Source organism: Pogona vitticeps, chromosome 1 (genome assembly GCF_051106095.1).
Source record: "Pogona vitticeps strain Pit_001003342236 chromosome 1, PviZW2.1, whole genome shotgun sequence".
NCBI classification, from domain to species: domain Eukaryota; kingdom Metazoa; phylum Chordata; class Lepidosauria; order Squamata; family Agamidae; genus Pogona; species Pogona vitticeps.
The window spans coordinates 322,502,928-322,528,793 of NC_135783.1; the positions used below are offsets into that span (position 1 = coordinate 322,502,928).

Sequence of the window (25,866 nt, forward strand, 5' to 3'; positions counted from 1 at the left end):
GTGGATTCGATCTTACGACTGCTTGGTCTTCTGACCCTGCAGCACAGGCTTCTGCGGTTTAGCCCACAGTGCCACCACGTCCCCTTGGCAATGCTTGCTACCCCCCAATTCTGCAGCAGCAAGGTTGCCAGGGACTGTAAAACAGATATAAGGGCTTCACACAGCTAGGGGTGACATGTTGCCCATTTTGGTGGTCTCTTATTTGCTTAATCTCTCAGGAGTTTCAATCCCATCTGGAATACACTCGATTTGGTTTAATTTGGATCGCTCAGAAGTGTCGGACTGAACTAGTACTTGAATGGGAGATCACCAGAGAATATGCCACAGAGAGCTACCATAATTGCCATCAAGTTTTGGCTGCAACTACAGCAGTGGCAAATTTGGGAATGACTACTGGAGTTCCAAACCAGGGACAATATATCCACTGACAGTGTTAGCTCCCCATGAGGAAGGGTGTTAATGTTGCTGCTTACTTCTGAGTATCTCTGAATAGCAATACACAGTAAACTTCAGATTTTATACTTCTAATGTGTATGTTCTAGTGCTGCACTATGGTCTTTTTTGAATCATAATGCTAAACTATCACTAGCTGATGTGAAATAAACACTTGCATGTGCATATCCAGCTAGAAGCTAGTGGTCAATTGGTACTATAGGTGATCAGAAAAGCTTTAGGACCATTGCTTGTATGCTAACATTATTACATTCATCATGATCTTTTTCCATTATTCTCCCTCTAGACAGTAGCTACCTATATAGAGATTATTTCCCTTTAATTAAAGCCACCTAGTGGGTTTATTTTCAGGTGCTGTCTTGCATGCAAACACACATATATTGATCAGCATGTCTATGCCATACTAAACAAAATGTTGCATTATAAAACAGTACTGTTCATTCCATGCAAAGGTTTCCACGTATGTGTGTGTCTATTAAGCAAATGCAATTGAGTGCACTAGGAGGAGGTGGAAATGGATTGCAAATCAGGATAAAGAGATATAGCTTGCAAGCTGGCCAGAATAATTTCTGAACTGGACCTCCTGCTGGAGTGAAAAATGACGTTTATAGGAGAAAGGCTGAGAACTAATCTTCTAAAATGATGGTAAAGTGAATTCTTTCCTGGCTCTGCTGTGATTGCTCTGTCTCTGTCTCTGTTATTCCTTATTATTGTAATGAGTTGTGCTCTTTGAAGTGGGAGAAGGTCACCATCCAGATAAGATCAGTTTCAGCTGCCACAACTGAGATGATCTGATCACAATTTGGACTTGCCACTTCTAAATTCACCTTGGGTATTAGTTTCTGCCTGGAAAGAAGATAGTGAAAGTGCTAACTTGGCAAAAAGAAAGGGGAAAAATAAGGATAAAGGTGTGGGTAATAAATGATCCAGTTGCCCTTGTTCCATGACTTGGGCATTATCATTATAAAGCCTAAATACAACAAATAATCCCATCTGGAACACTTTGCTTTCCTTTTCTGCAAAGCCAATTGGCAGTGACAGGGTTCTGTCAATGATTTAATGGATTGCATTTTGGAAAATTAAAAGCAAACTCTTGGAATAATGTAGGGAGCAACTGTCTAATGGGATTAGACTTTAATGGAATTCTATATACCTTAGCTCTCACCTCTCAGATACTATGATATGTGTTGGTCACTTAGAGATTCTTTTAAAAAGCCATTTAATTTCCAATGGCTTGGAATCCAACCGAGGGCTAGATGGATTGCATTCATAATTAGAGTGGATTAATTGATATCACTGTGACTTAATTTAGTCTTGACTAACTCAGATTCCATTTGAAAGCTTCAGCATCTGAAGAAAAGGGCTATAATCTATGAATCTTTATGCCAAATAAAATCTGTTAGCCATTAAGGGGCCACAAGACTCCTAATACTCCATCCTCTAGAAATTTCTCTAACTAGTAGGTGTTCTGTAGATTTATTTATTTATTTAACTTATATGCTGCCCACTCTACCCAAAAGTCTCTGGGCAGCTTACAACAATTAAATTCAATTAAAATACAATAAAAGATAAAATGATTAAAATAAATTTAAAATAGATACTCTAAAAATTGCCATCAGGACCCACAGTTGATTTTATTTCAATTAAAAGCCTTCTGGAACAGGAAGGTTTTGACCTGGCACCGAAATGTCATCAACATCGGCGCCAGACGAATCTCAGTCGCGAGGGCATTCCATAGTCTGGGGGCAGCTGCCGAAAAGGCCCTTTGTCTACAAGCCATCCCTCTTACCTCCTTGAGGGACAGCTCTTTCAAAAGGGCCCCCTGGCTAGATTTTAACTGCCAGGTAGGCTCATATGGAAGGAGGCGGTCCTTCAGGTATTCAGGGCCCAAGCCATTTAGGGCTTTATATGTCAAAACAAGCACTTTAAATTGAGCCCGGGCAGCAACTGATAACCAATGTAATTTAATCAGAATCGGCTTGATGTGTTCTCTAGCGGCCCCACCACTCACCAGCCCTGCAGCTTGATTCTGGACCAGTTGCAGTCGCCGGACCATCTTCAAAGGCAACACCACGTAGAGCGCATTGCAGAAATCTATGTGAGATGTTACTAGTGCGTGTGTAACTGTCATGAGACTTCGCTCGTCCAGGTAGGGCCATAGCTGATACAATTTCTGCAGCTGAAGGAAGGTGCCCGTGGCCACCAAGTCCACCTGGGCTTCCAGAGTTAGACTGGGGTCCAGGAGCACCCCCAGGCTGCAGACCCTGTCCCTTAGGGGGAGTGTAACCCCATTCAGGGCAGGGAAATGGCCCTCCAACCTGTCCGGCGAAGCACCCACTAACAGTACTTCCGTCTTGTCTGGATTGAGTTTCAATGTATTAACCCTCATCCAGTCCATTATCAGGTCCAAACACGAGAAATCGCCTCACCTGGAGTGGTGGAAAACGAGAGGTAGAGCTGAGTGTCATCAGCATATTGCTGACTCCTCAGCCCAAGCCTCTTGATGACCTCTCCCAGCGGTTTCATGTAGATGTTAAACAGCATGGGGGACAGTATTGAGCCCTGAGGAATCCCATGATATAAATGCCATGGGGCAGAGCAACTGTCCCCCAGCACCACCCTCTGGACACGGTCAGCCAGGAAGGAGCAGAACCACCGTAAAACAGTGCCCCCAACTCCCAACCCAGCCAGCCTATCCAGAAGGACACCATGGTCAATGATGTTGAAAGCTGCAGAGAGGTCCAGGAGTATCAACAGGGTCACACTCCCCCTGTCTCTCTCCCGGCAAACGTCATCGTACTGGGTGACCAAGGCAGTCTCTCTGTACCAAAACCTGGCCTGAAACCCGATTGAAATGGATCCAGAAATTCCATTTCATCCAGGAGTGCCTGGAGTTGCCTGGCCACAACCCGCTCCAACACTTTGCCCAAATAAGGGAGGTTTGCCACTGCTCGGTAGTTAACCACCAGCCTTGGGTCCAGGTTAGGCTAAATATAGATCCAGTCCAATAAAAATTTAGTTCATTTTCAATTTTATCCACATACAAAATTTAACCAAGGCAAAACTACACACGAAGAGGCAATGCTGTGGCTCCTATCCTTTTTCCTTACCTTGCAGTGCTAATTTGGGAAAGAATAAAATTGTGGGAAGAAGGATGATTATCCCAGTGCTAAACAGCTAACGTAGAGCCAGTGCAGTTTAGTAGATAGACTGTCAAGCTAGAACTCAGCAGAACTGGGTTCAAATCCTCACTTGGCCTTGGAAACCCAGTAGCAAGTGGCAGTACTAAAACCACTCCTTAAGTATCTTGCATGCCTGCTAGGATTCCCACAAGTCAGAATCCACTTGATGGCACCTAGAGATGGGCACGAACTGCTGGTTTGTCCTTTGGATGAATAGGTATTCAGCAGTTCCCATTCCCACCTTCTCCAATGAGTACCCATTCTCAGGCAGAGCTCAGAGGAGGTGGGAAAGGAAGCCAGGGTGCTGCCTCTGAGTAGGCACCCATTGGAGGAGGTGGGATAGGGAAGAGCCCAACACCGGTTTGCCCAAAGGATGAATGAGCTTGATGTGCTGAGCCAGCGTATCTGGAAATTTTGTCATGGGAACTGGACTTCTTTCTTATTAGGTTGAAACGTCTCACTACTCATCCAAGTAACTTCTTCAGTCTGCCTCCACAATCTGTCTCCTATTTATCATGTTGCCCTTTCATCTGTCCCCAGAAAGATCAGGACTACACATTAGAAAGACCAATGTTAACGACCCATGACAATGGGTGGAGAAGGACTGAAGAAGTGGGATCTTCACTTACATGCCCCATCCTTGGTCCATCTCATGAGCCTATTTAGACCAGGGGGAAATGAAACCAACATGAAGGATATATTGGGGTCTCCTACCAACTCTCCGCAGACTGACGAAGCTACTTGGATGAGTAGTGAAATGTTTCAACCTAATAAGAAAGAAGTCCCGTTGCCATGACTCAGCTTCGAGATAATCTCACCCGGATGACTGAGAATCTTTGATATATTGCTGAACCAGTGGTTTGTGCCCACCTCTTCAACATAATACATAACCAGGTAATTTCCTTCTTCCAATACATCACTTTCCGTCCCACTGTAAATGAGCTCAGTAATTGGAAATATGATTAACTAAATAGCTAAAAGGCAGCAGGGGCCACAGATATTACAGTGGAGTGTTAGGATTAAAAACTACTGAGTACTTTCTCCCATCCCTTTATTGATGTCCTGGTAGCTACATTGGTTGTAGCTTGGCAAAACTGGAATATGTGTTTGTTTAATATGATTTATAGTTTAACTGTGTGTGTGGCACACTTAAAAAAGAAAAGTCCATGTTCTCAGTGATTTGTAGGATGGATTTTGACGTTGCATCCTATACAGAGGGCTAAATGCAATTCTTACTTCCAACTCAAATAAAATGAATTAATAGGACTGATTTAAGTCTCATTCATTCAATGACAATTGGATTTTATCAAAATATTGTGGTTATTTGTGCCTTTCTAATAGAAAAAAAATGAGTCAAATGATGTAAAATGGTATGTAAATGGTCAGTCCTGGGCCTGGTGCTCTTCAATATTTTTATTAACGATTTGGATGAGGGAGTGCAGGGAAAGCTTGCCACATTTGCAGATGATACAAAATTGGGCGGAATAGCTAATACCCTAGAAGACAGAACCAAAATTCAAAATGACCTTGATAGGATGGAGCACTGGGCTGAAAGCAACAGAGTGAAATTCAACAGGGATAAGTGCAAAGTACTGTGCCTCAGAAAAAGAAACCGATTGGACAGTTACAAGATGGGGGATATGTGGCTCAGCAAAACTATGATGTGGTTACAAGAAAGGCTAATGCTATTTTAGGCTGCATTAATAGAATTATAGTTTCCAGATCCAGCGAGGTGCTGTGTGTTTAGTTGTTTAGTCGTGTCCGACTCTTCATGACCCCATGGACCAGAGCACACCAGGCCCTCCTATCTTCCACTGCCTCCCGGAGTTGTGTCAAATTCATGATGTCCAGCCATCTCATCCTCGGTTGTCCCCTTCTCCTCTTGCCGTCACACTTTCCTAACATCAAGGTTTTTTCCAAGGAGTCTTTTCTTCTCATGAGATGGCCAAAGTACTGGAGCCTCAGCTTCAGGATCTGTCCTTCCAGTGAGCACTCAGGGTTGATTTCCTTTAGAACTAATGGGTTTGTTCTCCTTGCAGTCCAGGGGATTCTCAAGAGCCTCCTGCAGCACCACAGTTCAAAGCATCAATTCTTCGGTGGTCTGCTATCACCTAATATTGATAGCAAGGTGCTAGTCCCCCTTTATTCAGCACTCGTTAGGCCTCACCTGGAGTACCGTGTTCAGTTCTGGACACCACACTTCAAGAAGGATGCTAACAAATTAGAACAAGTTCAGAGGATGACGACAAGGATGATCAAGGGGCTGGAAACCAAGCCTTATGAGGAAAGGCTGAAAGAATTGGCTATGTTTAGCCTTGAGAAAATAAGACTAGGGGGTGATATGATAGCACTTTTCAAATATTTGAAAGGCTGTCATACAGATGAGGGGCAAGATCTGTTGTCGATCATCCCAGGACACACAGCAATGGGTTCAAGTTAAAGGAAGCCAGATTTTGGTTGAATATCAGGAAAAACTTCCTGTTAGGGCAGTACAACAGTGGTACCAGTTACCTTGGGAGTTGGTGAGTGCTGCAACACTGGAGGCACTCAAGAAAAACTTAGATAATCACCTGGCAGATATGCTTTGATTGTATTCCTGCACTAAGCAGGGGCTTAGACTTGATGTCCTTGTAGGCCCCTTCCAACTTTACATTTCTATGATTCTATGTGAAAATAAATATCAGCTTGTTTGGTCATATCGTGACTAGCCCCCATTAAGCATTATTCACGATTTCTAATACCTGAGTATGAATTTCTAGTAATGTGGGAGTCAAATCCTTGGAATTTCAAGTTGTCATGAAAAATCTACTCAGTGGGGTGGGAGCGCAGTAATTTTGTACCCTTCAGCATTGCAAAGAAAACATTGCAAATGTTATGGTAACTCTTCTGAGATTGTTACCATCCTAAGGTAACAAAAACATTCCCAATGAATTATGTCTTTAAAGTCGTGATTTTGAAGGGCTGACTCATACCATTTCAAATGTATCTACTTAGTGATACCAAGGTTTTGGTCATTTACAGAAAGACTCAGAATGTGGGAGAAGGCTTTTCATGACAAATGTGTCAAGAATTGGTTCATTAAAACTGAAATCCTATTCAAGGCAGCAAGTCAAATAAATTTAGCTGACATTGAAGTATTGTCATTCATGTTTGATGGAACATTCTCTGTTCTTAACATTAGACAAGTCTATTCTGAAATGCTCTCTGCTTTACAGGAAAAGTAGAAATTAAAAACAGAAGCCCACATTTATTGTGACACACACTGTAATAACTAGCACTGAGGGACATAACAAGAAAGATCCTAGAATTCCTGTGTAAGACTGTTTTACTATTAACAATAAAGAAATGCCTGCTTAGGATTTCAGTTTCCAGGATGTAAATCTATTTTGCACTGTGTGGTCACAAATGCTATGCTATGATTTTTCTAAAGTTTTCCCCATCCCTGCTCTTTTCGACCAGCTTATTTTGTTACAGGTTCTGCTTAATGTACAAAGACTTGGTCAGGGAGCTAAAGAATTAAATGTCTCTAGAGTTTCTTCCTTTTGATTTTTAAGAATTTTGCTTTGGCTTTGCCTATTTAATTTATTTATTTATTTATTTATTGGACTTATATACCACCCCATAGTGCTACAAGCACTCTCCGGGCGGTTTACAATTTTTTTAATTATACAGGCTACACATTGCCCCCCCAGCAAGCTGGGTACTCATTTTACCGACCTCGGAAGGATGGAAGGCTTGAGCCGGCTACCTGGGATTTGAACCCCAGGTCGTGAGCACAGTTTTAGCTGCAGCACAGCATTTTAACCACTGCGCCACGAGGCTCAGATTTGCAAAGAAAACTATTTTCCCTGTTGCTCAGGGCACACCTCAACTTTCCTCTATCTAAAACAGTATCTCCCAACCTTTTATGAGTCACGACCCCCTTTAATAATGTGATTCCACCACCATATTTGCATAATAGGGTAAAAAGAAACACATTAAAATAGATTATTTTCAGAATACAATTCTAACCTAACATTTGATAAAATGGCTGTACTTGCATCTGAGCAACCTGCTTCAAAATTCGGGGTTTCACACACACACACACACACACACACACACACACACACACACACACACACACACACACACACACACACACACACACACACACACACACACACACACACACACACACACACACACACACACAGAGTCCCTGACTCTGGGAGGAGAAGGTAATGAGGGTGGATTAAAATTGAGTTTTATTTGGGGAAGGTGAGATTTGCCTCAGAAAGGGAGCTGTTGTGCTTTTTGTGCTCCTTAAGATGGCAGCAGCAGAGATCACAGCAGCTGGTGCAAAGGGGGAGGTGCGAAATCACTTCAGGAGCAGACTTTTCCACCACCATTTCTCCTCCTTCCCCTCCAGCCTGCTTCTGGTTCCTCACCTCACCTCTCAACCCCCGCCACAGCTAGCCTGTATCATGAGGGCTGCATTTGGGTATTCTTCTCCCTGTCCTGATCTCTTGCCCAAGCCATCCATCCATCCATCCATCATATTTTAGGAGGAACCTCTGCGTCCACCCAAGAATGGGAGTGTGTAGCCAAGTGTCCCCAAGCACACAGGAGCCCCACATTAGGGATTGAAGAGAGTGGTTTAGGAGAGTACAAGCAAAGGAGGGGGTAGGGTGGATGCAGAAGGGAACTGGGGAGGGGCTGTGAGAATTGAGGGTGACATGTCCACCTCCTCTGAAAACCATGGTGACCCCCCCCCCCAAGAAAACTCATTGTGCCCCCTTAGAGGTCATGACTCATAGGTTGGGAACCTGTAGTCTAACATTTCAGAGTTATATTGATAGAAATGTCTGGAATGAAACTTGCCTCCCTGCTAACCTCCCCCCCCCCCAGCATATGAGTTGTCCTTTAGTACTTTTTGTACTCCTCTCTTTCACTCTCTTTAACTGTTAAATGGGTGACCAAAGTAGGTTGATCATTTCTTGTTTGTGAACAAATCAATGATATTTTAAAGCCTAAAATAGGTTGAGGAGATACAGTATGTATGAAAACGATGTCCAAAGAGCAAATAGTACTCCCATATAACCTAAGGGGATGCACAGTTCTGAATGAAGAAACATTGTGTACAACCTTGTTTTGAGCAGCAGAGGGAATTATATGAGTGAAACCAGGGATGAACCACTCTCACTGGGCAGAGTGAGTTGCCCACCTCTGGCACTGGGACGCAATAGACGGCGAAGTGCAAGGTATGGTGGAGGAAATTCCCTTTGAAAGGAGAATGCAAAATTCATTGGGGTCGCATTTGAATGCCAGATAGCCTAATTTTGAGTTCTTGGAAATAAACATGGGTATCATATATTTTTTGCATTCCATGTGTGCAAATAAACAAAAATGTGTACCTTTTAAAAAGAAAGTTGCACTGAACTATATATGCATTTCTATATGGGAAGAGAAATACAGTAAAGGCTTGCCCTCTGAAATGGATCTGAGTTGGAACGAGCTTGCTGCTGGCAGCAGAAAAAAGAGAAACTCAATGAGACTGATCTTGACAGACTTCCACATCCACCCTGATGACTCCAGCCTCTTCTATCACAGTGTTTACAAGTTGGCAGCAGTCATTGCCTTATGCATCACAGCAGTGATTTCCAAGCGTTGGATAGCTAAGGGACCTCCCATTTCTTGCCTGACACATATGGCATGCTGAGGACAGCAAAGCATAAAAGAATGCAGTGGGCAAGAGCTACTTTCTGACCTAGAAGTCAGCCTGAAATTCATGTTTTTGTAAAGCTCATCTATAAAGTAACCCACATATTCTCTCTGAATGTGAACTGACAGCAAATAGAGATCTGCGTCTAACATGTTATCTTAAAAAGTGATAGATTAACCATAACAGTTTATTTGAAATTTCACTGTATTTTTTTTTTTTTTTTGGTCTCCATTTCTGTGTATCCACACAGACATTAATTCCATTCCTTCTCAGACCTGAGCTGTGGGCTGCCATTGAAAGGGATCTGGGAACCAAGAGGAAAGTGTCAAAGCTAGGGCTGAAAGGTATCAAACTAGGAACTGGATCAAAAAGAAGGAAGGTGGAGAAGGAAAGCTGATAAAGACCATCCTTGCCTGGAAAAATTACCAGCCTGACAAACAAGTATTGATAGCTTTTGCCAATGACAGTTCGGGTGGGCTGAATCCTTTCACCACCTAGAAACCTTTTATTACCAGAGGAGTTTCCCAAACTCCAGCTTTGATGCCTCTTGCTTATATTCCATGTTCTTGCTCTGGCAGCTTCTGAGAGTTCTGCTTCTTGTCCTATTTGTCCAAGTCTTACTGTGTAGGCATCCTTCAGTCTTGAGAGACTATGGTAACACACTGTGAACAGAGGTCTTGGAACATCATCTAGTGTGGCAGAGAAGGCCAATTCAAGAGTGAGAATCACTTCCACACTGAAGACAAATACAATCTGTCCCCTCCCCAGCTCTCTGATTTTGCTGCTTTCAGGACTGCCTCTTTGCCTCGGCCTGCTGAATGAGTGTCTCCTCAAATTGGGAGAGGCCATGATGCACCGCCTACCTCCAGGCTGAACACTCAGATGTCAAGGTTTCCCATCTGTTGAGGTCCATTCCTAAGGCCTTCAGATCCCGCTTGCAGATATCCTTGTATCGCAGCTGTAGTCTCCCTCTGGAGTGCTTTCCCTGCACTAATTATCCATACAGGAGATCTTTTGGAATCTGTCAGCCATTCTGAAAACATGCCTGAGTCAACACAGACATAGCTGTTTCAGTAATGTATACAAGCTAAAAATTCCAGCTTGTTCTAGGATTACTCTGTTTGGAACTTTGTCCTGCCAGGTGGTACCAAAAATGTGTTGTAGACAATGCATATGGAATATTTTGAGCTTCCTCTCCTGCCGTGCACAAAGGGTCCAGGATTCACTGCAGTACAGAAGTGTATTCAGGACACAGGCTCTATAGACCTGGATCTTGGTGTATACTGTCAGTTTCTTATTAAGCTATACTCTTTGGCTTAAGTCTTAAACTGTACACATAATCATAGGTTGCTGGTAAATAAGGGTTCCTCACTGGAGGGTGTGTGTGTCTACACTATACTGTTATAGCAACTTGACATCAGTTTAACTTCTATTATGAGATTTGTAGTTAGTATTATGGAATCTGTAGTTTCTTGGGATACATAGGATTCAATGTTAGAGTGCTAGTTCTCACTCTTGACCTACAAAGTACCTCATAAAACTACAAATCCTTAAATGCCGTAGGTTGGTGCCATGGCAGTTAAAGTGGAATAAAGCCATTATAATTCTGCAGTGTGGATGCATTCTGAGATTTAGTTCCTCAACAGTTTGCTGTCTATACCAGTTTGCAATTTCACATGGTGGAACTCCATTTAAATATTTGACTAGTCTGACAAACTATTCTTTTCCTGTCGAACCAAGTTAAACTGCATGTTTCTCAAAAAACACCCCTTGAAATATGCAGTCCATTTTCAGTTATGTGCAGGGTCATATAAACTGGAAAGGGCACAGAAGTGCTTGCGGGGGGGGGGGCAATAATTCCTGTTGCTTCAGGAGCTATGCTGATGCTTCCTGTTTTGCCAGGCTGCAATGTTGCAAAGAAACACCTGCAGTGCAGCATGTTAAAACAGGGAATATGAGCTTAGATGCACACTATGATATGTCTCTGAATATGCATTCTGGCATGCACCAATGAAATGCTCATCATGATGTATTTTTTGATGCACATACAAAGAGGAGTTGGAAGGAAGGGAGTATACGCTGTCCACCTTGTTATGGTGTGCTATAATGGTGAGGAATTAAAAAACCTTGGACCTCAGAGGAGGAAGAAACATACGGACAAATTGCCTAGTTTCCTCAGGAATGTAGTGACATATTTCCTTATTGAGTGATGGCAATGCTGCTTTTTTGTTGTTTTCCTCAGCAGCAAATCTACATTTTAAAAAATCTTATTGATTGCATATCTGTGATCACTGATTGGTTGGGATCACACATGAAGGGAAAATAAAATTATATCAGAAAAGAACAGAAAGAACACATGGGCTGTGAACAGTCACATGCCCTAAGGCACATAGGGTGCTTTTTGTGGCCCTCTCAAATACTCCTTTTTACCCTGCAAAATGTCACCAGAAAAGTTTTAGCACAAGACCATTAGCTTATTCAGATAGCTGGCTGGCTTGCTTTTGTAAATCTTTCAGAGACATTTCATGTTCCTGCAATTGACTTAGCCCAACGCACAAGAAGTTACTCTATTTCACTCCCCTGTTTTGTGCAAAGATCCCTTGATAACCACCCAGAAGTCTGGATAATACTAACATGCTAATACAAACATGCACATTTTTTTTAAAAAAGAAGAAATCATAGAATAATTGATTTGGAAGGGGCATATAAGGCCATTGAGTCCTGCTCAATGAAGAAATCCAGATCAAAACAGATCTGACAGATGGTTGTTCAAATTTCTCTTGAATGCCTCTAGCATTGGAGTGCTCGCCACTTACCATAGTAATTGGTTCGATTGTTGTACGGCTTCAACTACTACGAGGTTTTTCCTTATATTCAGCTTAAATCTGGTTTCCTGTAGCTTGAGCCCATTATTAGATGTCCTGAACTCTTAGATGATCGAGAACAGATTCTGCCCCTCCTCTGCATGACTACATTACAGGTATGTGAAAGGTGCTGTCGTCTCTCTCCTCAGTCTTCTTTTCTCAAGGCTATTCACCATATACCTGTATTTGTATTTTACCAATGAAAATTTCAAAATTCCAAAGAACTGTGGCAAACAAAAGTTTCATTCTTAAAGTCAGAATCGTTTATCTGAGCAGAGTATTGTTGAGAAAATAAAGTTTAATGACTACTAGACTACACAGTGTGGTGTAATGGATAGTGTGACAGACTAGGACTCAAGAGACATGGGCTCAAAACCGTGCTCAGCTATGGAAATTTACTGGAGTATCTGCAGAACTGGAAAAGCACTCCTTAAATATCTCACATTGAAATCCCAATTAAGGTTGCTGTAAATCAATTCTGACTTGGTGGCACATAATAGCAACAAGACCTCTGTACTCAACATCTCTTCGCTGTTCACTTTATACTTGGAAAAAAGAAAGTCAGGTACCATAGCTGTTTAGATATATCCAAATAAATAAATAATTCAAATTTTGCTTAAATGCTATGGAGCAGTTATTTCCTCTAAGAATGGGTTCTTGAATATAGACTGTACCCTGTTCTTATCAATCATTTCTGACTTGAAAAAAATATCTGTATATCTTCTATTCTCGTAAGACATCTGCTATACAAATAAATTATCAATGAAGCCCTTTGTGGTTTGCAGTGGCACCAACCCCCAGGAAGGCATAGAATTGTCTTGAAGTGGGATTGTGTATCCGATACACATTCTCCATGCAGTTGCACATCAGCAATGGACAAAGTGGTCAATAGGTTCTGTGTTCAATAATTTTTATTCACTGAACACTGTGAGATATTTTAATGCTGTAAACAAGAAGGAATGGGTCTGAGCTCTGTCCTAAGATTCAAAAAAGAAGGAGTGGAGGTTGTGTTTCCATTTATTTACATGGTAAATGCTTGTCAGTGTAGAATCCAAACAATAAATACAGACTGCTGAAAAATACAGAACCAGTATTTACTTTTTCTCCACACACCCTTATGTGCTGATGTTGATGTAATAACTTCAGTCTGGCAAAGGCAAGAGTCATCAGGTGTTTTGTAAATATATAAAAATGTGGATGTGTTTAATGGCTGGTGCTTGAGTTACTGCAAAACATATGTTAAATTAGTATGTTAAAATATTTTTACCCATCTTTCTCCTTATAAAGGACCCAGAGTGGCTTATATCCTTAAAAGACAAAGCTAACAACACTGAGTACAGTATACAAATGCCAAAAAAAATAAAAATAAAAAAATCAAACATCATAGTAAAAAATAAAAAAAAGTAAGACCAAAACACATTCAAGGCAGTAAGGTACAACAATCCATTTAAAAATCCCACTGAGGCAGCCAGTCATTGAGAGAAAGCTTGCCTGAAGAGAAAGGTCTTTGTTTGCTCATGGAAGAACAGCAAAGATGGGGATAGCCTAGCCTCCTACAGGAGGGAGTTCCAGAGTCTGTGAGCAGCAACAGAAAAACCTTTTTTCTATGTCCTCAATAAATACACCTGTGAAGGTGTCAGTGCTACCTGTCAATTCTGGGTTCTAAAATTTTCTGGCAAGGAATCAGGCCTAGACGCAGCAAAGAAAAGCTCAGCTGGGACTTCTCTTAAAAACAGAGAAAGATCCCGAAAATACAGTGTACACATGTTTTATAATGATACAAACAAAGAGTCTTAAAAGTACTACAATTCTATTGGTTATTTGTACTCCAACTTTGGATCCAGTCCCTCATTGGATAATTAATGGTAACTAGCTAATCTATAGATGTAAGAAAATACAATTTATTATGCCCCATCCTTCCTTGACCTACGTCCATGATGCACTAGGGATGTGCCTAAAAGTCTGGGCATAGAGTATCTATTTCCCTTTTTCTGTTGCTATGTCTATGTATTGTTTTGTCTTCCTGGGCCTAGTTTCTCTGAGGCTTGTGGTTTTCTCTGCTAAGGATTATCTGTGAATTTTTATTTAATTACCTGAACATGTGTGAATGTTTCAGGGTCTAATTCTCCCAAGGCCTGGTTTCCCTCCAAATGTACTGTCAGTTACTAATTCATTGATCAGTCTTAAAGTACAGTTTCAGCTTTCCTCGGTACCATCAGGACCAAGAGGAAGGCTTATTCTGATTATCTCAGCATTCTGCCAGGCTTATAAAGGGAGATGCAGCCCTTGAAATAGCTTGAACCAAAGCCATTTAGGGCTTTATTGATTAGAGCTAGCAGTTTGAATTGTGCCACAAAGTGGATAGGCAGCCAGTGGAACTGCTGTAACAGGGAGTTATGTGATCCTTGTAACCCAGTGGCCCCCAAACTTTCCTGAATCGTGGACCAATGGGGGGGGCAGGCTCCATGGGGGGGCACCCCCCACTCTCATGGATTGGCTGGGCATGTATGCACAGAGGGGAGGGGCACACTCATGAGGGGTGGGGCACACATGCAGAGGGGAGGGCTGTGCATGTGGATGGGGTGCATGGGGGAAGTGCATGCAGGGGAGCGGGAGATCTGTCTTCACAACCCGGTCTTGCCATGGCCATGGACCAGCACCAGGCCACGAACCAGCGGTTGGGGACCCCTGCTGTAACCAGTACCAGTTAGCAATCTGGCTGCTGTGTTTTGGACCCACTGAAGTTTCATGGCACTTTCCATCGGCAGCTCCACACAGACAGTATTAAAATAATCCAGTCAGGATGTAACTAAGGGATCCTCTACAGGAATGGGTGCAGCTGGTGCACTAATTTTAACTGTGCAAATGCCCTTCTGGCCACTGCCAAAACCTGGACATCCGAACTCACAGATGAATCTAGGAGCAACCCCAAGCTACACACTTGTGTTTTCAGAGAAAGTGCAACCCCATCCAGCACAGTTATTTCCCTATTCCCTGATGTGCTTTTTGACTGACCAGGAGCACCTCTGTCTTGTCTGGATTAAGTTTCAGTTTATTCACCCTCATCCAGTCCACTACTGACATCAAACACTGATCTAGAGCCAAAGCAATCTCCTAGGATTTAGACAGTAAGGAGAGAGAGATGTGTATCAGCCACATACTGGTGACAACAAATCCCAGCATTTTGGACAACTTCTCCCAGTAGTTTCATGTAAATGCTAAGTAATACAGGAGACAAAACAGAACCCTGAAGGTCACCACAAGCCAACAACCAAGTTGTCAAACAGGACTCCCCAGCACAACCTTCTAGGATCTCTCTTCTAGCAAAGGCCTGAGCCACTGTAAAACAGTGCCTCCAAGCCCCATCCCAGAGAAATAAGCCAATAGGATACTATGGTCAATGGTAGCAAAAGCCACTTAAACGTCCAGCGTAACCAACAGGGACATACTCCTTCTGTCCAGTTCCTTGTGTATGTCATCCACCAAGGCAACCAAAGCAGTCTCTGTCCCATAACCAGGCCTGAAGCATGATTGAAATAGATCTAGATAATCTGTCTCATCCAGGAACCTCTGGAGCTGAGAAGCCATGACCCACTTGACCACCTTGCCCAAGAACAAAATATTAAGAGACTGGTGGGCAAATACCCATAAATTGCACTGCATGTGTGTTTGTGGCATTGCACTTGTGGGAATGCAAAAGGCTTGGCTTCACAGTTTGTAGTGGTTCTTTTGCACATGCTAGCTACCACTTTGGACTACATTCACCAAGTGGTGCACATGATTATGAAAACTGTTCTTACTTGGCATGCACAAGTGATACTTGCTCCATAAAAGTCTAAGCTGAGATCTGGATATAAAAGATCTATTCTAAATTCCTTTCTCATCCATGTGTAAGCTATTGGTGTTGTCTCCCCAGTTCTTCTGTATGTTATTTTATTTTACTTTAATTTTTTTTATTTTGTTTTATTTTAGGAAGAAAAGAATGAGAAATAAGAAACATGAAAATGGATAAGAAGGAAGGGGGAAAATGCAAAAACTACAGGAAAGAAAGAAAAATGAGACACTACATAAGAAATGGAACAAAGAGGGAAGCCTCTAACCCACACTCAGTGTAGTATTATAAAAATGAGAAGACAACAGTATTAACTTTATATTTCCCTTACTTGTATCTTTTCTATTTATTTTTAAGAAACAGCCTAGTTGCTTATTAAATAACATATATCCTAGTTCCAAGAAAGTAAGAAAGAAAAGCAGTTTTTACTTAACAATTTTCCTTACTGTACTTAACGTGTCTAACTGCACATTAGATTATTGGAATGAACTTTAAAAATGTTAAAGGCAGAAAGGTGCTAGATAAGTAGAAAGTACATGCTTCTGAGATCTACTGGTAGACAAGAGATGTGAGCAAAAGCTAAATATATAAATAAATAACAACAGTGGTGATTTTTTAATGCAAATAAAAAACAAAAACAAAATGAAAGGGGAGACTTAATTGTCAACGTACATTATATATATCTCTGGACCTACACAGCATTACTTTACTCTGAATATAACATAAAAATGTTTTCCATAGACTAAATCCTGTTGTGGAGGTCTGAAAAAGGCATAACTTTTAGCAGTGAGTTGCTGTAAGTTAAGAAATCTCCATAGGCATGGTCTGTTGTGTGCTGAGTCACGCAACTCAGCATGCAGCCGACAGTGCCTGCAGAGATAGCTTAACTTACGGCACTTTACTGCTAAAAGTTATGTCTTTAGCATAACTGCACGATAGGTTTTCAGCCAATAGGAGGCTAAATTTCAAAGGAGGCTAAATTTTGGCTCCAGGCTAGATCGTGAATTAAGCTGTAGTGATGTATGGAAGTGAGAGCTGGACCATAAACAAGGCGGACCACCGAAGAATTGATGCTTTTGAATTGTGGTGCTGGAGGAGACTCTTGAGAGTCCCCTCTCAAAGAGGGACTGCAAAGAGAACAAACCTATCCATTTTGAAGGAAATCAACCCTGAGTGCTCACTGGAAGGACAGATCCTGAAGCTGAGGCTCCAATACTTTGGCCATCTCATGAGAAGAGAATACTCCTCAGAAAAGACCCTGATGTTGGGAAAGAGTGAAGGCGAGAGGAGAAGGGGACGACAGAGGACAAGACAGTTGGACAGTGTCACTGAAGTGATCAACATGACTTTGACCCAATTCCAGGAGGCAGTGGATGACAGGAGGGCTTGGTGAGCTCTGGTCCATGGGGTCACGAAGAGTCGGACACGACTTAACAACTAAACAACGACAAAAATGATTTTTTTTAAAAAACTTCCCAGTTTTGCAGAAAATTATGAGTAGTCATCACTAGTGTGGCTTTGCTATACCAATCAGCACGACCTTATTCTGCTGCTGTTTATGGTTACTTGTAGTCACTTTATAGATGCCTCCCCCGCCAAAAAAAAGCACTTTCAGTGCAGTTTTAAAGTTTCTTGAAAATTCTCAACCAACTAATAATCACATGAAGACTGATGTCACAGCATTATAATAGCCAATTTGTTTTGGCTTCAGGACAAAATTGTGGAGACAACTCAGGGTGAAGGCAGGGTCATTGTCTTCATACTGAATGGAAATGTGGAGGAAAGAAAACGGCAGTTGTTATAAAACTTCTACTCGTTTTAGCAGCCACTCCCATAAAAATGGTTGAAAGAGGCTGCTTTATCATGTGATGTCAACATAACTCCCCCATCAAGGATGGCTCAGTCCTAGCAAATTGCTGTAAAGCAGTGGTCCCCAAAGATTTCAGCAGCATGCCATGGATTTGGTTGGTGAGTAACTTTCACATCCTCTCACATCTTGTTTACTATCCATCAATGTTTTAACAATAAAACTAACATAAATCAAATGGTACATTAAAATGACAAATCAAAAATTTAATTTCCTGGTTTGAAATTTGAAAAAAATTGTTATATCAGGCAAAGAACAAACAAAATTAAGGTTTGAGAAAGTGGACTTGTCCACCAAAGCTCACATTAAAATATAGCAGTTAGTCTTTATAGTGCCACTACATTTCTGTCCTTATTTTTTTATTTCTCTTTTGTTTTGACCCAATATGCTAGCACAGCATAACACAACTACCTCTTCTAAAATTGTTATCAGAATCAGAGAGGTCTTGTGGTCTGCTTTGAAATTTCTTCCTACCCCTAGAGCAGTGTAGAGGTAGTTGTTGTGGGTTTTTCAGGCTCTTTGGCCGTGTTCTGAAGTTTGTTCTTCCTAACGTTTCGCCAGCCTCTGTGGCTGGCATCTACTCCAGTCCTCTGAAGATGCCGGCCACAGAGACTGGTGAAACGTTAGGAAGAACAACCTTCAGAACATGGCCAAAGAGCCTGAAAAACCCACAACAACCATTAGATCCTGGCCGTGAAAGCCTTCGCGAATACAGTGTAGAGATACTTTCCCGATTTGGAAAGTAGTAGTCTAGTGTAGATTTGACTGTGCATTCACTTAAATACATATTTTAAAAATCAGAACAGATGGTTATGATTTCAGCTAATTCACAGTATGAGGCTACAGCAATACACAAGCAAAAAAAGTAAACACCAATATAGGGACTGGAATGGTAGACATGTGGACTATAAAGTTGCCAGACTCACCACTAAAGCCATTCTGTAGACCACTTGTATATTCAAACAGGTAACCAAACTGGCATTTTTGGGGGTCAGTGGGTAGGAGGCTCTCTAAAATTGATTATGACCATGATCTAATGTAATTTCCAAAGGAAACAAGGATGGGTAGCAGAAAGAAACTCAGCGTGGTGAAAAGATTCTGAAGGAGGAGCAAAATTTTGTTTACAGAAATGAATATTCCATTGTGTTTTGATCCAGGATCCTCTTTTTCTGTGGTGTTGCTTCTTTATACAGAGAAAGAATGGTTCCTAGTCTGCTACACTAATCTCAGATACCTTTAAGTAGTTCTTGAGAACACTAGCCATTCTCACCTCTTCAGAAAAAAGAAACATACCATGGCCCAGGAATTTGCACATTTGTGGTGTTTATAGAATGTTAAGCATGTGCAAAACAATGCATACATTTTAAAACTTGGATAGCTAAAAGTGTGCTCAGTTGAAAAAATGTGCAATATTCTTTAGTCAATAAGCACGATGTGTCTCTCATGTAAAATAAATAAATGCATAAAAATGCATTCTGCATGCTTCAGTCATAATCTTTTACATCTATCCTGAGTGTTCCCAAATGTGTATCAGGACCCGTTTTTAACACAGAAGAGAATTTATGCTCAGTAATGTCTGCTCTGGAGATATGCTACTGGAATTGACTATTCCATAGTGAAACTAAAGATTCTTAAGTTTGCTTGACAGAGTGATCCATATGACTCCTCTTAGACAACAGTTGCAGTACAAAAGACTTTATTACTTTGAGAAGGGCAGGAACACCACTGCCCTTGTCAATCGTCCATTGAACTCCATCCCAGGAACCCAGCCCCACCTGGAGCAAGAAGAATGGGGAACCATGGGCAAATGTAAAGACACCAGAACACAAACAGATGGCACTCAGATGATGAGGTTGACCAAGGAAATGGAGATAGCCAATAGAAGGAAAAGGGAGAAGCTTTTGTACCCTTGGTGGACAGTAGATAATGGGGGATTTTACTACCAAGGGAGAAAGAGGGGAACCAGAGAGAAACCTGGAAAAAGATAAAACAGAATGAATAGTAAGCCCAGACCTAAAAGGGAGAAGCAGCCAGTAGAGATAAAGGAACTGACCGCTGGTGCTGGAGATCTAAGAGTAATGGCGTAGACAGGTATAATGGAGGAGCAAGGAAGAGAAGGAGAACAGGAGGATAAGGATGACAGCAACAACAACACCAGAGAGGAGTGGTTTAGAGCCTACTTTTCTAACAGCTCCCCCAAGGAAGAACCAGAACCCCAGAGGAGTGAAATTATATTTACAAAGAGAATCTCTGGAGGGGAGTTCTGGTGCAGCTTAGGGTTCCAAAGGGAGAAGGAAAGAAATGGGAAAATCATAAGGTTCCACATAAACTATCCTATTAAGAGGAGTGTGAGAGAATGACAGAGAGAGAGGCTGACACCAGTGGTAGTAAAAGTTAGAGCAAGAAGAGAAACCAGGGTGAAGAAAGGAGAGAAGATCAAGGGACATCTAGTTTGGACCAGAATTCATTGGCTCCACTTGCTCCAGGCTATTTTCCGGTTTGTCTCTGCTGTGGACGTACTGGCTGTCCCTGCAAGGTGTGAACAGGGGCAAGAGGACTTGAGGTTGAACATTACTTGACAGGAAGTACAACAAGGGTTGGTGAGAGGAATCATCTAGCTCTTGGGGACTGGAGCGTTGGGAACTGTGACTAAGGAAGGTGCCCCAGTGCCAGGAAATGGAATAGTTGTTGAAAGCTCTCAACCCCATTTTCCATGTTTCAGTGTCTGCTTTGTTGTTTGCATCAGTCGCATCATCTGTGGAGTCACATACTGGGGGAAGAATCAGTCCCAGCCGTGGTGGGGCCAGGCAGGAGTCACAATTACTTAGCTTTAGTTTAGTAGAGCAATGCAGGTTTAACAGCATGCAATCCAAAACTGTGATAAAGCAGAGGATCTTGTACATTGAATTGCCAGCTCAATGCAAAATATTTTCTTCTCCCATAACATTGAGATTTAATGGCTTGTTTAGTAACAAATGTACCCCTTATTTAAATATACTTTCAAACTTTAAGTGCAGAACAGCCTTCTTCTATGCCTTCGGTGCTGATGGAAGGATGCTTTCAAGGTACAAGCTAAGACCAACTATTAAATCCATATGGTGCCGGAGTTGTTGAGTCTGTAGCATGTACACTTCTGTACTATATTGCAATTTCTATAAGAATATAGAATATTGCACCCAATCTTAGTATAATTTCCTGGTAGATCTAGTCCCTTTTGAAAATATGTTTAAATGGGAATAGCTACCTTTTATGTAAATGTTGCAAACATTTTAATATTATGGCCCAAGATACTCAAAATGATATAGTCTATGAAGCAATTGGTTATGTGATTGCTGGTTCCCCGCCCCTTTGTGTTTTTATGATTGATCAATGAACATTTGTAGTTTGTACAACAAGAAAATGCATTTAAAAACTGCAAACACATATAAGTGTGGGAGGGAAAAACAAAAGCTCTGCTTTTGATATGAAACAAGAATGGGAGGAAAATGCTAGTGGGATTGGGAGAAATGCAACCAAACTTAGACAAAGACATTTTCACATCCCTACTGAAGTGGTTGGAAAAATTCATGGATGCTAATTCCATCAGTCTCTACCAGTCAAGCTAGTTCTATATTACCTCCAGTATCAGAAGCTGTCTGCCTCCGTACATCATTTACTTGGAAACGTGAGAGAGAAGGTACCTTTGTACTCAGGCCTTGTTGGCAGGCTTCTAATAAGAGAACTGGGTGATCTCTATATGGCTTCAATATGATCCAGCAAGACCTATCTTACATTCTTATGTCTGGATCCAGCCCTGCTTGTGGATTATATACAAGCCAACGTATGTTGTGCAGGTCTTGGTCTCTGCCTGTTGAGTGCCTGCCATACCGTTCTGCTTAGACTGCTCTGAGGATAGTGGTTGTTTGTTTTGTTTTTTTGGACACTGTATCAGATGTATTTGGATCAGAGCTCCAAAATGTTACTTTCTGGAACTATAGTGTCCAGCTTCCCAGCTCCTGGCTGGGCGATTCTGGTACATGTAGTCCAGAAAAGTTAACATTTCTAAGCTCTGTTTCTGGATGTAGTGATGGGTTGCTTTCCTTTACGCCCAGAAGCATGTGGTGTTGAGACGCCCTTGGTGGGAACAAATAGGATTCTCCACTGTGTTCTCTTTCTGTTTCACTTTCTTTCTGTTTCCTTTAAGACCTAAATACTGTAGGAACTGTTTGAAGGCAGATGATATAATCATGTCTCCCTGTTAGTGTTTCCAAGAAAATACTGATATCCAGTACAGTGATTTGCCCAGAAGATTCTAACTTTTCTATCATGTGAAACAAACAAAGCAAGCAAACAAAAACCTTCAGCCTTTTAATCTGCCAGGAGTTGGTTGATATCCAGTTCTGTACATCAGTGCTGTGTACATATTAAGAATTTGTTCTGATGCAAAAACAGAGAGAGGGGAGAAAGGCAAAAATACAGCTGCATGCATTTCGGGGGTAAGAATCATTAGTTGCAATCCAGAGGACTGCAACTAAAAAGGAATTTGAGGAGTTATGTTTTTGGACTACAAAAGGGATTTGGAGCATTGTAGCTCTGAATTTTATTTATTTTATTTATTTTATTTATTTTATTTATTTCATTTATACCCCGCCTATCTAGTCAATTGTGACCATTCTAGGCGGCTTACAACATACACTTAAAAAATAAACATATAACAAACCTCATCACAAATAATAATTTACATAAATTAAAAGATAGAATAAATTTTTTTCCCAAAGATGGCGAGAAACAGGATATATTATAACAGAAAAAGAATAATTAGGTATTAGGTGGAAAGGGGGAAGGCCTGCCTGAACATCCATGTTTTCAGTTGTTTCTTGAAAATACCCAGCGAGGGAGCTGCGCGAATGTCAGGAGGTAAGTTGTTCCAGAGGTGAGGAGCCACCGCCGAGAAGGCCTGGTTTCTTGTTTTTTCCTTCCGGGCCTCCCTCAGCGTCAGACTCCTCAGCCTCACCTCCTGACTCACTCGGGTGACACGGGTAGAACTGGGTGGGAGTAAGTGTTCCACCAAATATCAAGGCCCTAAACCGTTTAGGGCTTTAAATGTAAGCGTCAAAACTTTGAAATCAACGTGGAACCGAATGGGCAGCCAATGCAGCACAGCCAGAATAGGAGAAATGTGATGGTATCTTCGAGCTCCACTTAGAAGTCTGGTTGCCGCATTCTGCACCACTTGGAGTTTCCGCGTCAGCCTCAAAGGTAGCCCCACGTAGAGCGCGTTACAGTGGTCTAATCTTGAGATTACGAGCGCATGGACCAGAGTGGTGAATATGAGCTTGTTTTTCTTTAAAAGGTGTCCTCTATGGAACACAGTCTGCATTCAAAATATTATAAAAGTCAATCTTAAGTCCTTAAGGTCTGCACTAGAAACCTACCCACTGCCTTACATCTATTATTCTGAGGCAGTGCAATATAAACTCAAAGACACAACACCTGTAGTGGGTTTGGAATGGGCAGAAACCTCTTGGGCCAACACATCTGCTCTTTGACTGGCACCACTGTCCCAATGTTGGCTGATTTTAGATCTGCCAGCACTACTGTTGTGCTGGCTGAAATCAGTTGGCAGAAGAGAAACGGGGGGGGGGAAATGGAGGTGGACAAGGAGAGAAGCACCCGAGGAACTGATTTAACACCAGATCAACCCCCAGTTCAGCCCAGGCTCAGAGCCATTATGCCAACACAAGGTTGACCCCGAGTCCAGCAAAGTTCCTGGAAGAGTTGGGATTTTGCACAGCCTTTGCTGGCTGGGTATCAGCTCAAGCAGGCCTTAGCCAATCTGACTGGCTGGAATTTTACCCTATTAACCTCCCTTAGTGTCCAGAAGGTGTAGAGATACAGGTAAGTCCAAAAGAGTATTTTGGGCCATTCTGTTTGTCTTGGGGAAGTTCTTTCGCTGTACTGTCTGTGGGATTCTGGAAGTTATAGTCCAAACAAAACAAACAAACAAACAAACAAACAAAAAACCCACCAAAAGACAAGGAGCATTTCCAAACTCTGCCCTATACTTTCACTCCTGTTGCCCCAGTGTTATCTAAATCCTTTCATTTGAGAAGGCTTTTGGGATGGGGCAGCCAGGCTGTACTGAATTCTGTTCTGTTTGCAGTCTTCTCTGCTTGTTTAATTTTTATTTTTTAAAAATATTATTTGTATTTGGTTGACTTTATGTGCTTTACATATTTTGGTCGTAACTTGATTTGGACATCCTTGCAAGTGGAGAAGATAGATATTGACAATATAATTCCAATTTTAGAAAATCCCCATTAAATTCAATGGCACTCATTCTCTGGCAAGTTTCCCAGCCAAAACAATGTCATACATAAAATATAGTGAAATCATGTATTTGAAGTACAGTAGTATGTTTTTTTAATCTGTATACATTCATTACTGCATTAGATTATGATTATTGCTAGGTAATGATGATGAAGGGGAAGTATGTTTAGAAACACCATACATATGGCTGGTTGCTGGGTTAGGATTTCTGAATTGGAACAGAAAGTGAAAATGCTCACTCCGATCTCTGTTCCTCTGAAGAGTGAAAGTAGAGCATTGTACAAGTGAAACAGTAGATTCTTCTTTGTCATCATGGTCTATAACAGATGGTCAAATGATAATGTTTACATTAAATAAGCACATAAACACATAGGAAAAAGGAAAATCTGGAGCAACACATGTCTTTAACCCCATTTTTTAAATCTTTAAAAAAACAAAACACGGCAATATCAAATCCGACAATCCTGACAAGCCAAGCTTTCCACAGCCTCAGACAGGTCCAAGGGAAATACCGATGTGATCTTCGGCCGGTGAGCTTCAAATGTTTGTTCTTTCGCAGCTCTTAACAAGCCTGTTCTGTAGTATCTCAGGGCTCCCAAATCACCCCGCGCTCCATTTCTCCCTTCGCCACCTTGTCTTTCTGTGAATCCAGAAATTGGTGACGGTTGTGGATCCGATTGTGGAAAAGAATGGCAGAAAGGAATCGTACACGAAAAGATTTCTCTCTTTATTTAACAAAGCAGCAGAGCAGAAGTAAAAAAAAAAGGAAAACAAGAGTAGATCCGAAAGAATCACAGAGGGAATCAAAGAGAGTACTAGAATAAAAGGAATAAAACAGAGAAAAATTTTCTTTAAAAAAATAATCCTAAAGAATTTTATTTTAAAGTAAGAAAGGATCTCATTCTGTTTGCATTACCCTTCGGTATTATTAGAATCCGTTCAATAGCCTCCTGCTTAATTCTGGAGCATCCGATTGGCTTAATCCCCAACAAATTGTATGGCGCTTTCCCCAGAGAAGGAGCCGTGTGTGTTATCTCTCTTGCCCAGTTTGAGTTTTGCAAGCGTGAGAAAGCGGGGCTCACGAGCACCTGCCTCTTAGTCATCCTGGGCTCGAGGATGTCCCCAGATTACATCTCCCCTCAGCTGTTTGCAAAACAGCGCGGGCAAAGGACGAGGAGGGTGTGTGGAGGAGCCCCAGCCTTGCCCGTTGCCGGGGCTGTCTCTTTAAATGCTGGGGTCTGCGCACCGGAGAAGGGGAGGGCTCGGCTCTGGAGTGCGTGAAATTCCTGGGCTGCTCTGACAGTCTCAGGCAGAAAGCTCCGCTCTACGCATCTCGCCTCGCACGCCACTCACCCCTGCGAGGGAGAGGCGCGCCAAACCTTCCTCTGCGCCCGCTCTCCTTCTCGCGCTCGCTCTGGCTGCAGCCTTTCCGAGCCGTCCAGGACGCGCCTTTTCCATCTCCAGCGGCGCCCACCTTGCCTTCTGCCCTCCCCATCACCACCCACCACCACCACCACCACTCCCTCGCCTGAGAGGAGACGTCTCTTCCCTCCCTCCACCCCCGGATTCTTAGTAGCCCCCCAAAGAGGAAAACAAACAAATAACAAGAGTTGAGGAAACAACCCAAACCTCCTCACAACTGCACAAGGTAAGACTTT

General features: G+C 42.0%; 1 protein-coding gene across 1 annotated transcript in view; it reads left to right on the top strand.

The window, feature by feature from the left end:
• The window catches only part of NRXN3 (neurexin 3), a 1,709,419-nt gene that overhangs the window by 139,022 nt on the left and 1,544,531 nt on the right, over positions 1 to 25,866 (top strand). The window contains exon 3 of the mRNA XM_078393277.1: positions 16,173 to 25,856. The gene's annotated coding sequence lies outside the window, so the exon portion shown is untranslated. The remainder of the gene's footprint in view (positions 1 to 16,172; positions 25,857 to 25,866) is intronic.